Here is a 13,343-nt window from a genome sequence, read left to right on the forward strand (position 1 = left end):
TAAAGCCATAAACATGTTTGTCTGAGTCTTCTATCAAAAGTTACAGCTATTTATATGAAGTTGTACAAAAACGCTTTCTTTCGCCAAGACAGTGCGTTTCTCACTGTTACATGCATTTGAATGGGGAACTCGACCGAAACAAAGTATAGGTTTTCATTATGTGTATAACTTGGAAATCTTAGCTCAAACAGCTGCAAAACCTGTTTTCCCAGCACGGGGACCTTGAGTTCTATAAGATAAAGCCATGAATACGCATATCTGAGTTTCCTATCAAAAGTTACAGCTATTTATATGAAGTTGTGCAAAAACGCTTTCTTTCGCCAAGACAGTGCGTTTCTGACGATTACATGCATTTGAATGGGGAACTCGACTGAAACAAAGTATAGGGTTTCATTATGTGAATAACTTGGAAATCTTAGCTCAAACAGCTGCAAAACCTGTTTTCCCAGCACGGGGACCTTGAGTTCTAAAAGATAAAGCCATGAATACGCATATCTGAGTTTCCTATCAAAAGTTACAGCTATTTATATGAAGTTGTACAAAAACGCTTTCTTTCGCCAAGACAGTGCGTTTCTCACTGTTACATGCATTTGAATGGGGAACTCGACCGAAACAAAGTATAGGTTTTCATTATGTGTATAACTTGAAAATCTTAGCTCCAACAGCTGCAAATCCTGTTTTCCCAGCACGGGGACCTTGAGTTCTATAAGATAAAGACATAAACATGTTTGTCTGAGTCTTCTATCAAAAGTTACAGCTATTTATATGAAGTTGTACAAAAACGCTTTCTTTCGCCAAGACAGTGCGTTTCTCACTGTTACATGCATTTGAATGGGGAACTCGACCGAAACAAAGTATAGGTTTTCATTATGTGTATAACTTGAAAATCTTAGCTCCAACAGCTGCAAATCCTGCTTTCCCAGCACGGGGACCTTGAGTTCTATAAGATAAAGACATAAACATGTTTGTCTGAGTCTTCTATCAAAAGTTACAGCTATTTATATGTTGTACAAAAACGCTTTCTTTCGCCAAGACAGTTCGTTTCTCACTGTTACATGCATTTGAATGGGGAACTCGACCGAAACAAAGTATAGGGTTTCATTATGTGAATAACTTGGAAATCTTAGCTCAAACAGCTGCAAATCCTGTTTTCCCAGCACGGGGACCTTGAGTTCTATAAGATAAAGCCATAAACATGTTTGTCTGAGTCTTCTATCAAAAGTTACAGCTATTTATATGAAGTTGTACAAAAACGCTTTCTTTCGCCAAGACAGTGCGTTTCTCACTGTTACATGCATTTGAATGGGGAACTCGACCGAAACAAAGTATAGGTTTTCATTATGTGTATAACTTGGAAATCTTAGCTCAAACAGCTGCAAAACCTGTTTTCCCAGCACGGGGACCTTGAGTTCTATAAGATAAAGCCATGAATACGCATATCTGAGTTTCCTATCAAAAGTTACAGCTATTTATATGAAGTTGTGCAAAAACGCTTTCTTTCGCCAAGACAGTGCGTTTCTGACGATTACATGCATTTGAATGGGGAACTCGACTGAAACAAAGTATAGGGTTTCATTATGTGAATAACTTGGAAATCTTAGCTCAAACAGCTGCAAAACCTGTTTTCCCAGCACGGGGACCTTGAGTTCTAAAAGATAAAGCCATGAATACGCATATCTGAGTTTCCTATCAAAAGTTACAGCTATTTATATGAAGTTGTACAAAAACGCTTTCTTTCGCCAAGACAGTGCGTTTCTCACTGTTACATGCATTTGAATGGGGAACTCGACCGAAACAAAGTATAGGTTTTCATTATGTGTATAACTTGAAAATCTTAGCTCCAACAGCTGCAAATCCTGTTTTCCCAGCACGGGGACCTTGAGTTCTATAAGATAAAGACATAAACATGTTTGTCTGAGTCTTCTATCAAAAGTTACAGCTATTTATATGAAGTTGTACAAAAACGCTTTCTTTCGCCAAGACAGTGCGTTTCTCACTGTTACATGCATTTGAATGGGGAACTCGACCGAAACAAAGTATAGGTTTTCATTATGTGTATAACTTGGAAATCTTAGCTCAAACAGCTGCAAAACCTGTTTTCCCAGCACGGGGACCTTGAGTTCTATAAGATAAAGCCATGAATACGCATATCTGAGTTTCCTATCAAAAGTTACAGCTATTTATATGAAGTTGTACAAAAACGCTTTCTTTCGCCAAGACAGTGCGTTTCTCACTGTTACATGCATTTGAATGGGGAACTCGACCGAAACAAAGTATAGGTTTTCATTATGTGTATAACTTGGAAATCTTAGCTCAAACAGCTGCAAAACCTGTTTTCCCAGCACGGGGACCTTGAGTTCTATAAGATAAAGCCATAAACATGTTTGTCTGAGTCTTCTATCAAAAGTTACAGCTATTTATATGAAGTTGTACAAAAACGCTTTCTTTCGCCAAGACAGTGCGTTTCTCACTGTTACATGCATTTGAATGGGGAACTCGACCGAAACAAAGTATAGGTTTTCATTATGTGTATAACTTGAAAATCTTAGCTCCAACAGCTGCAAATCCTGCTTTCCCAGCACGGGGACCTTGAGTTCTATAAGATAAAGACATAAACATGTTTGTCTGAGTCTTCTATCAAAAGTTACAGCTATTTATATGAAGTTGTACAAAAACGCTTTCTTTCGCCAAGACAGTTCGTTTCTCACTGTTACATGCATTTGAATGGGGAACTCGACCGAAACAAAGTATAGGGTTTCATTATGTGAATAACTTGGAAATCTTAGCTCAAACAGCTGCAAATCCTGTTTTCCCAGCACGGGGACCTTGAGTTCTATAAGATAAAGCCATAAACATGTTTGTCTGAGTCTTCTATCAAAAGTTACAGCTATTTATATGAAGTTGTACAAAAACGCTTTCTTTCGCCAAGACAGTGCGTTTCTCACTGTTACATGCATTTGAATGGGGAACTCGACCGAAACAAAGTATAGGTTTTCATTATGTGTATAACTTGGAAATCTTAGCTCAAACAGCTGCAAAACCTGTTTTCCCAGCACGGGGACCTTGAGTTCTATAAGATAAAGCCATGAATACGCATATCTGAGTTTCCTATCAAAAGTTACAGCTATTTATATGAAGTTGTGCAAAAACGCTTTCTTTCGCCAAGACAGTGCGTTTCTGACGATTACATGCATTTGAATGGGGAACTCGACTGAAACAAAGTATAGGGTTTCATTATGTGAATAACTTGGAAATCTTAGCTCAAACAGCTGCAAAACCTGTTTTCCCAGCACGGGGACCTTGAGTTCTATAAGATAAAGACATAAACATGTTTGTCTGAGTCTTCTATCAAAAGTTACAGCTATTTATATGAAGTTGTACAAAAACGCTTTCTTTCGCCAAGACAGTGCGTTTCTCACTGTTACATGCATTTGAATGGGGAACTCGACCGAAACAAAGTATAGGTTTTCATTATGTGTATAACTTGAAAATCTTAGCTCCAACAGCTGCAAAACCTGTTTTCCCAGCACGGGGACCTTGAGTTCTATAAGATAAAGCCATAAACATGTTTGTCTGAGTCTTCTATCAAAAGTTACAGCTATTTATATGAAGTTGTACAAAAACGCTTTCTTTCGCCAAGACAGTGCGTTTCTCACTGTTACATGCATTTGAATGGGGAACTCGACCGAAACAAAGTATAGGTTTTCATTATGTGTATAACTTGAAAATCTTAGCTCCAACAGCTGCAAAACCTGTTTTCCCAGCACGGGGACCTTGAGTTCTATAAGATAAAGCCATAAACATGTTTGTCTGAGTCTTCTATCAAAAGTTACAGCTATTTATATGAAGTTGTACAAAAACGCTTTCTTTCGCCAAGACAGTGCGTTTCTCACTGTTACATGCATTTGAATGGGGAACTCGACCGAAACAAAGTATAGGTTTTCATTATGTGTATAACTTGGAAATCTTAGCTCAAACAGCTGCAAAACCTGTTTTCCCAGCACGGGGACCTTGAGTTCTATAAGATAAAGCCATAAACATGTTTGTCTGAGTCTTCTATCAAAAGTTACAGCTATTTATATGAAGTTGTACAAAAACGCTTTCTTTCGCCAAGACAGTGCGTTTCTCACTGTTACATGCATTTGAATGGGGAACTCGACCGAAACAAAGTATAGGTTTTCATTATGTGTATAACTTGAAAATCTTAGCTCCAACAGCTGCAAATCCTGTTTTCCCAGCACGGGGACCTTGAGTTCTATAAGATAAAGACATAAACATGTTTGTCTGAGTCTTCTATCAAAAGTTACAGCTATTTATATGAAGTTGTACAAAAACGCTTTCTTTCGCCAAGACAGTTCGTTTCTCACTGTTACATGCATTTGAATGGGGAACTCGACCGAAACAAAGTATAGGGTTTCATTATGTGAATAACTTGGAAATCTTAGCTCACACAGCTGCAAATCCTGTTTTCCCAGCACGGGGACCTTGAGTTCTATAAGATAAAGCCATAAACATGTTTGTCTGAGTCTTCTATCAAAAGTTACAGCTATTTATATGAAGTTGTACAAAAACGCTTTCTTTCGCCAAGACAGTGCGTTTCTCACTGTTACATGCATTTGAATGGGGAACTCGACCGAAACAAAGTATAGGTTTTCATTATGTGTATAACTTGGAAATCTTAGCTCAAACAGCTGCAAAACCTGTTTTCCCAGCACGGGGACCTTGAGTTCTATAAGATAAAGCCATGAATACGCATATCTGAGTTTCCTATCAAAAGTTACAGCTATTTATATGAAGTTGTGCAAAAACGCTTTCTTTCGCCAAGACAGTGCGTTTCTGACGATTACATGCATTTGAATGGGGAACTCGACTGAAACAAAGTATAGGGTTTCATTATGTGAATAACTTGGAAATCTTAGCTCAAACAGCTGCAAAACCTGTTTTCCCAGCACGGGGACCTTGAGTTCTAAAAGATAAAGCCATGAATACGCATATCTGAGTTTCCTATCAAAAGTTACAGCTATTTATATGAAGTTGTACAAAAACGCTTTCTTTCGCCAAGACAGTGCGTTTCTCACTGTTACATGCATTTGAATGGGGAACTCGACCGAAACAAAGTATAGGTTTTCATTATGTGTATAACTTGAAAATCTTAGCTCCAACAGCTGCAAATCCTGCTTTCCCAGCACGGGGACCTTGAGTTCTATAAGATAAAGACATAAACATGTTTGTCTGAGTCTTCTATCAAAAGTTACAGCTATTTATATGAAGTTGTACAAAAACGCTTTCTTTCGCCAAGACAGTTCGTTTCTCACTGTTACATGCATTTGAATGGGGAACTCGACCGAAACAAAGTATAGGGTTTCATTATGTGAATAACTTGGAAATCTTAGCTCAAACAGCTGCAAATCCTGTTTTCCCAGCACGGGGACCTTGAGTTCTATAAGATAAAGCCATAAACATGTTTGTCTGAGTCTTCTATCAAAAGTTACAGCTATTTATATGAAGTTGTACAAAAACGCTTTCTTTCGCCAAGACAGTGCGTTTCTCACTGTTACATGCATTTGAATGGGGAACTCGACCGAAACAAAGTATAGGTTTTCATTATGTGTATAACTTGGAAATCTTAGCTCAAACAGCTGCAAAACCTGTTTTCCCAGCACGGGGACCTTGAGTTCTATAAGATAAAGCCATGAATACGCATATCTGAGTTTCCTATCAAAAGTTACAGCTATTTATATGAAGTTGTGCAAAAACGCTTTCTTTCGCCAAGACAGTGCGTTTCTGACGATTACATGCATTTGAATGGGGAACTCGACTGAAACAAAGTATAGGGTTTCATTATGTGAATAACTTGGAAATCTTAGCTCAAACAGCTGCAAAACCTGTTTTCCCAGCACGGGGACCTTGAGTTCTAAAAGATAAAGCCATGAATACGCATATCTGAGTTTCCTATCAAAAGTTACAGCTATTTATATGAAGTTGTACAAAAACGCTTTCTTTCGCCAAGACAGTGCGTTTCTCACTGTTACATGCATTTGAATGGGGAACTCGACCGAAACAAAGTATAGGTTTTCATTATGTGTATAACTTGAAAATCTTAGCTCCAACAGCTGCAAATCCTGTTTTCCCAGCACGGGGACCTTGAGTTCTATAAGATAAAGACATAAACATGTTTGTCTGAGTCTTCTATCAAAAGTTACAGCTATTTATATGAAGTTGTACAAAAACGCTTTCTTTCGCCAAGACAGTGCGTTTCTCACTGTTACATGCATTTGAATGGGGAACTCGACCGAAACAAAGTATAGGTTTTCATTATGTGTATAACTTGAAAATCTTAGCTCCAACAGCTGCAAAACCTGTTTTCCCAGCACGGGGACCTTGAGTTCTATAAGATAAAGCCATAAACATGTTTGTCTGAGTCTTCTATCAAAAGTTACAGCTATTTATATGAAGTTGTACAAAAACGCTTTCTTTCGCCAAGACAGTGCGTTTCTCACTGTTACATGCATTTGAATGGGGAACTCGACCGAAACAAAGTATAGGTTTTCATTATGTGTATAACTTGAAAATCTTAGCTCCAACAGCTGCAAAACCTGTTTTCCCAGCACGGGGACCTTGAGTTCTATAAGATAAAGCCATAAACATGTTTGTCTGAGTCTTCTATCAAAAGTTACAGCTATTTATATGAAGTTGTACAAAAACGCTTTCTTTCGCCAAGACAGTGCGTTTCTCACTGTTACATGCATTTGAATGGGGAACTCGACCGAAACAAAGTATAGGTTTTCATTATGTGTATAACTTGGAAATCTTAGCTCAAACAGCTGCAAAACCTGTTTTCCCAGCACGGGGACCTTGAGTTCTATAAGATAAAGCCATAAACATGTTTGTCTGAGTCTTCTATCAAAAGTTACAGCTATTTATATGAAGTTGTACAAAAACGCTTTCTTTCGCCAAGACAGTGCGTTTCTCACTGTTACATGCATTTGAATGGGGAACTCGACCGAAACAAAGTATAGGTTTTCATTATGTGTATAACTTGAAAATCTTAGCTCCAACAGCTGCAAATCCTGTTTTCCCAGCACGGGGACCTTGAGTTCTATAAGATAAAGACATAAACATGTTTGTCTGAGTCTTCTATCAAAAGTTACAGCTATTTATATGAAGTTGTACAAAAACGCTTTCTTTCGCCAAGACAGTTCGTTTCTCACTGTTACATGCATTTGAATGGGGAACTCGACCGAAACAAAGTATAGGGTTTCATTATGTGAATAACTTGGAAATCTTAGCTCACACAGCTGCAAATCCTGTTTTCCCAGCACGGGGACCTTGAGTTCTATAAGATAAAGCCATAAACATGTTTGTCTGAGTCTTCTATCAAAAGTTACAGCTATTTATATGAAGTTGTACAAAAACGCTTTCTTTCGCCAAGACAGTGCGTTTCTCACTGTTACATGCATTTGAATGGGGAACTCGACCGAAACAAAGTATAGGTTTTCATTATGTGTATAACTTGGAAATCTTAGCTCAAACAGCTGCAAAACCTGTTTTCCCAGCACGGGGACCTTGAGTTCTATAAGATAAAGCCATAAACATGTTTGTCTGAGTCTTCTATCAAAAGTTACAGCTATTTATATGAAGTTGTACAAAAACGCTTTCTTTCTCCAAGACAGTGCGTTTCTCACTGTTACATGCATTTGAATGGGGAACTCGACCGAAACAAAGTATAGGTTTTCATTATGTGTATAACTTGAAAATCTTAGCTCCAACAGCTGCAAATCCTGTTTTCCCAGCACGGGGACCTTGAGTTCTATAAGATAAAGCCATAAACATGTTTGTCTGAGTCTTCTATCAAAAGTTACAGCTATTTATATGAAGTTGTACAAAAACGCTTTCTTTCGCCAAGACAGTGCGTTTCTCACTGTTACATGCATTTGAATGGGGAACTCGACCGAAACAAAGTATAGGTTTTCATTATGTGTATAACTTGAAAATCTTAGCTCCAACAGCTGCAAATCCTGTTTTCCCAGCACGGGGACCTTGAGTTCTATAAGATAAAGCCATAAACATGTTTGTCTGAGTCTTCTATCAAAAGTTACAGCTATTTATATGAAGTTGTACAAAAACGCTTTCTTTTGCCAAGACAGTGCGTTTCTCACTGTTACATGCATTTGAATGGGGAACTCGACCGAAACAAAGTATAGGTTTTCATTATGTGTATAACTTGGAAATCTTAGCTCAAACAGCTGCAAAACCTGTTTTCCCAGCACGGGGACCTTGAGTTCTATAAGATAAAGCCATGAATACGCATATCTGAGTTTCCTATCAAAAGTTACAGCTATTTATATGAAGTTGTGCAAAAACGCTTTCTTTCGCCAAGACAGTGCGTTTCTGACGATTACATGCATTTGAATGGGGAACTCGACTGAAACAAAGTATAGGGTTTCATTATGTGAATAACTTGGAAATCTTAGCTCAAACAGCTGCAAAACCTGTTTTCCCAGCACGGGGACCTTGAGTTCTAAAAGATAAAGCCATGAATACGCATATCTGAGTTTCCTATCAAAAGTTACAGCTATTTATATGAAGTTGTACAAAAACGCTTTCTTTCACCAAGACAGTGCGTTTCTCTCTGTTACATGCATTTGAATGGGGAACTCGACCGAAACAAAGTATAGGGTTTCATTATGTGTATAACTTGGAAATCTTAGCTCAAACAGCTGCAAAACCTGTTTTCCCAGCACGGGGACCTTGAGTTCTATAAGATAAAGCCATAAACATGTTTGTCTGAGTCTTCTATCAAAAGTTACAGCGATTTATATGAAGTTGTACAAAAACGCTTTCTTTCGCCAAGACAGTGCGTTTCTCACTGTTACATGCATTTGAATGGGGAACTCGACCGAAACAAAGTATAGGTTTTCATTATGTGTATAACTTGAAAATCTTAGCTCCAACAGCTGCAAAACCTGTTTTCCCAGCACGGGGACCTTGAGTTCTATAAGATAAAGCCATAAACATGTTTGTCTGAGTCTTCTATCAAAAGTTACAGCTATTTATATGAAGTTGTGCAAAAACGCTTTATTTCGCCAAGACATTGCGTTTCTGATGATTACATGCATTTGAATGGGGAACTCGACTGAAACAAAGTATAGGTTTTCATTATGTGAATAACTTGGAAATCTTAGCTCAAACAGCTGCAAAACCTGTTTTCCCAGCACGGGGACCTTAAGTTCTATAAGATAAAGCCATGAATACGCATATCTGAGTTTCCTATCAAAAGTTACAGCTATTTATATGAAGTTGTGCAAAAACGCTTTCTTTCGCCAAGACAGTGCGTTTCTCACTGTTACATGCATTTGAATGGGGAACTCGACTGAAACAAAGTATAGGTTTTCATTATGTGAATAACTTGGAAATCTTAGCTCAAACAGCTGCAAAACCTGTTTTCCCAGCACGGGGACCTTGAGTTCTATAAGATAAAGCCATAAACATGTTTGTCTGAGTCTTCTATCAAAAGTTACACCGATTTATATGAAGTTGTACAAAAACGCTTTCTTTCGCCAAGACAGTGCGTTTCTCACTGTTACATGCATTTGAATGGGGAACTCGACCGAAACAAAGTATAGGTTTTCATTATGTGTATAACTTGAAAATCTTAGCTCCAACAGCTGCAAAACCTGTTTTCCCAGCACGGGGACCTTGAGTTCTATAAGATAAAGCCATAAACATGTTTGTCTGAGTCTTCTATCAAAAGTTACAGCTATTTATATGAAGTTGTGCAAAAACGCTTTATTTCGCCAAGACATTGCGTTTCTGATGATTACATGCATTTGAATGGGGAACTCGACTGAAACAAAGTATAGGTTTTCATTATGTGAATAACTTGGAAATCTTAGCTCAAACAGCTGCAAAACCTGTTTTCCCAGCACGGGGACCTTAAGTTCTATAAGATAAAGCCATGAATACGCATATCTGAGTTTCCTATCAAAAGTTACAGCTATTTATATGAAGTTGTGCAAAAACGCTTTCTTTCGCCAAGACAGTGCGTTTCTCACTGTTACATGCATTTGAATGGGGAACTCGACTGAAACAAAGTATAGGTTTTCATTATGTGAATAACTTGGAAATCTTAGCTCAAACAGCTGCAAAACCTGTTTTCCCAGCACGGGGACCTTGAGTTCTATAAGATAAAGCCATAAACATGTTTGTCTGAGTCTTCTATCAAAAGTTACACCGATTTATATGAAGTTGTACAAAAACGCTTTCTTTCGCCAAGACAGTGCGTTTCTCACTGTTACATGCATTTGAATGGGGAACTCGACCGAAACAAAGTATAGGGTTTCATTATGTGTATAACTTGGAAATCTTAGCTCAAACAGCTGCAAAACCTGTTTTCCCAGCACGGGGACCTTGAGTTCTATAAGATAAAGCCATAAACATGTTTGTCTGAGTCTTCTATCAAAAGTTACAGCTATTTATATGAAGTTGTACAAAAACGCTTTCTTTCGCCAAGACAGTGCGTTTCTCACTGTTACATGCATTTGAATGGGGAACTCGACCGAAACAAATTATAGGTTTTCATTATGTGTATAACTTGAAAATCTTAGCTCCAACAGCTGCAAATCCTGTTTTCCCAGCACGGGGACCTTGAGTTCTATAAGATAAAGCCATAAACATGTTTGTCTGAGTCTTCTATCAAAAGTTACAGCTATTTATATGAAGTTGTGCAAAAACGCTTTATTTCGCCAAGACATTGCGTTTCTGATGATTACATGCATTTGAATGGGGAACTCGACTGAAACAAAGTATAGGTTTTCATTATGTGAATAACTTGGAAATCTTAGCTCAAACAGCTGCAAAACCTGTTTTCCCAGCACGGGGACCTTAAGTTCTATAAGATAAAGCCATGAATACGCATATCTGAGTTTCCTATCAAAAGTTACAGCTATTTATATGAAGTTGTGCAAAAACGCTTTCTTTCGCCAAGACAGTGCGTTTCTGACTATTACATGCATTTGAATGGGGAACTCGACCGAAACAAACTATAGGGTTTCATTATGTGAATAACTTGGAAATCTTAGCTCAAACAGCTGCAAAACCTGTTTTCCCAGCACGGGGACCTTGAGTTCTATAAGATAAAGCCATGAATACGCATATCTGAGTTTCCTATCAAAAGTTACAGCTATTTATATGAAGTTGTGCAAAAACGCTTTATTTCGCAAAGACATTGCGTTTCTGATGATTACATGCATTGGAATGGGGAACTCGACTGAAACAAAGTATAGGTTTTCATTATGTGAATAACTTGGAAATCTTAGCTCAAACAGCTGCAAAACCTGTTTGCCCAGCACGGGGACCTTAAGTTCTATAAGATAAAGCCATGAATACGCATATCTGAGTTTCCTATCAAAAGTTACAGCTATTTATATGAAGTTGTGCAAAAACGCTTTCTTTCGCCAAGACAGTGCGTTTCTGACGATTACATGCATTTGAATGGGGAACTCGACCGAAACAAACTATAGGGTTTCATTATGTGAATAACTTGGAAATCTTAGCTCAAACAGCTGCAAAACCTGTTTTCCCAGCACGGGGACCTTGAGTTCTATAAGATAAAGCCATGAATACGCATATCTGAGTTTCCTATCAAAAGTTACAGCTATTTATATGAAGTTGTGCAAAAACGCTTTCTTTCGCCAAGACATTGCGTTTCTGACTATTACATGCATTTGAATGGGGAACTCGACCGAAACAAAGTATAGGTTTTCATTATGTGAATAACTTGGAAATCTTAGCTCAAACAGCTGCAAAACCTGTTTGCCCAGCACGGGGACCTTAAGTTCTATAAGATAAAGCCATGAATACGCATATCTGAGTTTCCTATCAAAAGTTACAGCTATTTATATGAAGTTGTGCAAAAACGCTTTCTTTCGCCAAGACAGTGCATTTCTGACGATTACATGCATTTGAATGGGGAACTCGACCGAAACAAAGTATAGGGTTTCATTATGTGAATAACTTGGAAATCTTAGCTCAAACAGCTGCAAAACCTGTTTTCCCAGCACGGGGACCTTGAGTTCTATAAGATAAAGCCATGAATACGCATATCTGAGTTTCCTATCAAAAGTTACAGCTATTTATATGAAGTTGTGCAAAAACGCTTTCTTTCGCCAAGACAGTGCGTTTCTGACGATTACATGCATTTGAATGGGGAACTCGACCGAAACAAACTATAGGGTTTCATTATGTGAATAACTTGGAAATCTTATCTCAAACAGCTGCAAAACCTGTTTTCCCAGCACGGGGACCTTGAGTTCTATAAGATAAAGCCATGAATACGCATATCTGAGTTTCCTATCAAAAGTTACAGCTATTTATATGAAGTTGTGCAAAAACGCTTTATTTCGCCAAGACAGTGCGTTTCTGACGATTACATGCATTTGAATGGGGAACTCGACCGAAACAAACTATAGGGTTTTATTATGTTAATAACTTGGAAATCTTAGCTCAAACAGCTGCAAAACCTGTTTTCCCAGCACGGGGACCTTGAGTTCTATAAGATAAAGCCATGAATACGCATATCTGAGTTTCCTATCAAAAGTTACAGCTATTTATATGAAGTTGTGCAAAAACGCTTTCTTTCGCCAAGACATTGCGTTTCTGACTATTACATGCATTTGAATGGGGAACTCGACCGAAACAAAGTATAGGTTTTCATTATGTGTATAACTTGAAAATCTTAGCTCCAACAGCTGCAAAACCTGTTTTCCCAGCACGGGGACCTTGAGTTCTATAAGATAAAGCCATAAACATGTTTGTCTGAGTCTTCTATCAAAAGTTACAGCTATTTATATGAAGTTGTACAAAAACGCTTTCTTTCGCCAAGACAGTGCGTTTCTCACTGTTACATGCATTTGAATGGGGAACTCGACCGAAACAAAGTATAGGGTTTCATTATGTGTATAACTTGGAAATCTTAGCTCAAACAGCTGCAAAACCTGTTTTCCCAGCACGGGGACCTTGAGTTCTATAAGATAAAGCCATAAACATGTTTGTCTGAGTCTTCTATCAAAAGTTACAGCTATTTATATGAAGTTGTACAAAAACGCTTTCTTTCGCCAAGACAGTGCGTTTCTTATGATTACATGCATTTGAATGGGGAACTCGACTGAAACAAAGTATAGGTTTTCATTATGTGAATAACTTGGAAATCTTAGCTCAAACAGCTGCAAAACCTGTTTTCCCAGCACGGGGACTTAAGTTCTATAAGATAAAGCCATGAATACGCATATCTGAGTTTCCTATCAAAAGTTACAGCTATTTATATGAAGTTGTGCAAAAACGCT

General features: G+C 38.0%; 1 long non-coding RNA gene across 1 annotated transcript in view; it reads right to left on the reverse strand.

Annotated features, from left to right (window-relative positions):
* LOC143422018 (uncharacterized) overlaps positions 1–13,343 on the reverse strand; it is a 182,102-nt gene that overhangs the window by 157,944 nt on the left and 10,815 nt on the right. The gene's annotated exons all lie outside the window — the stretch shown is intronic.

The sequence above is a fragment of the Maylandia zebra genome, linkage group LG14 (assembly GCF_041146795.1).
Source record: "Maylandia zebra isolate NMK-2024a linkage group LG14, Mzebra_GT3a, whole genome shotgun sequence".
NCBI classification, from domain to species: Eukaryota; Metazoa; Chordata; class Actinopteri; order Cichliformes; family Cichlidae; genus Maylandia; species Maylandia zebra.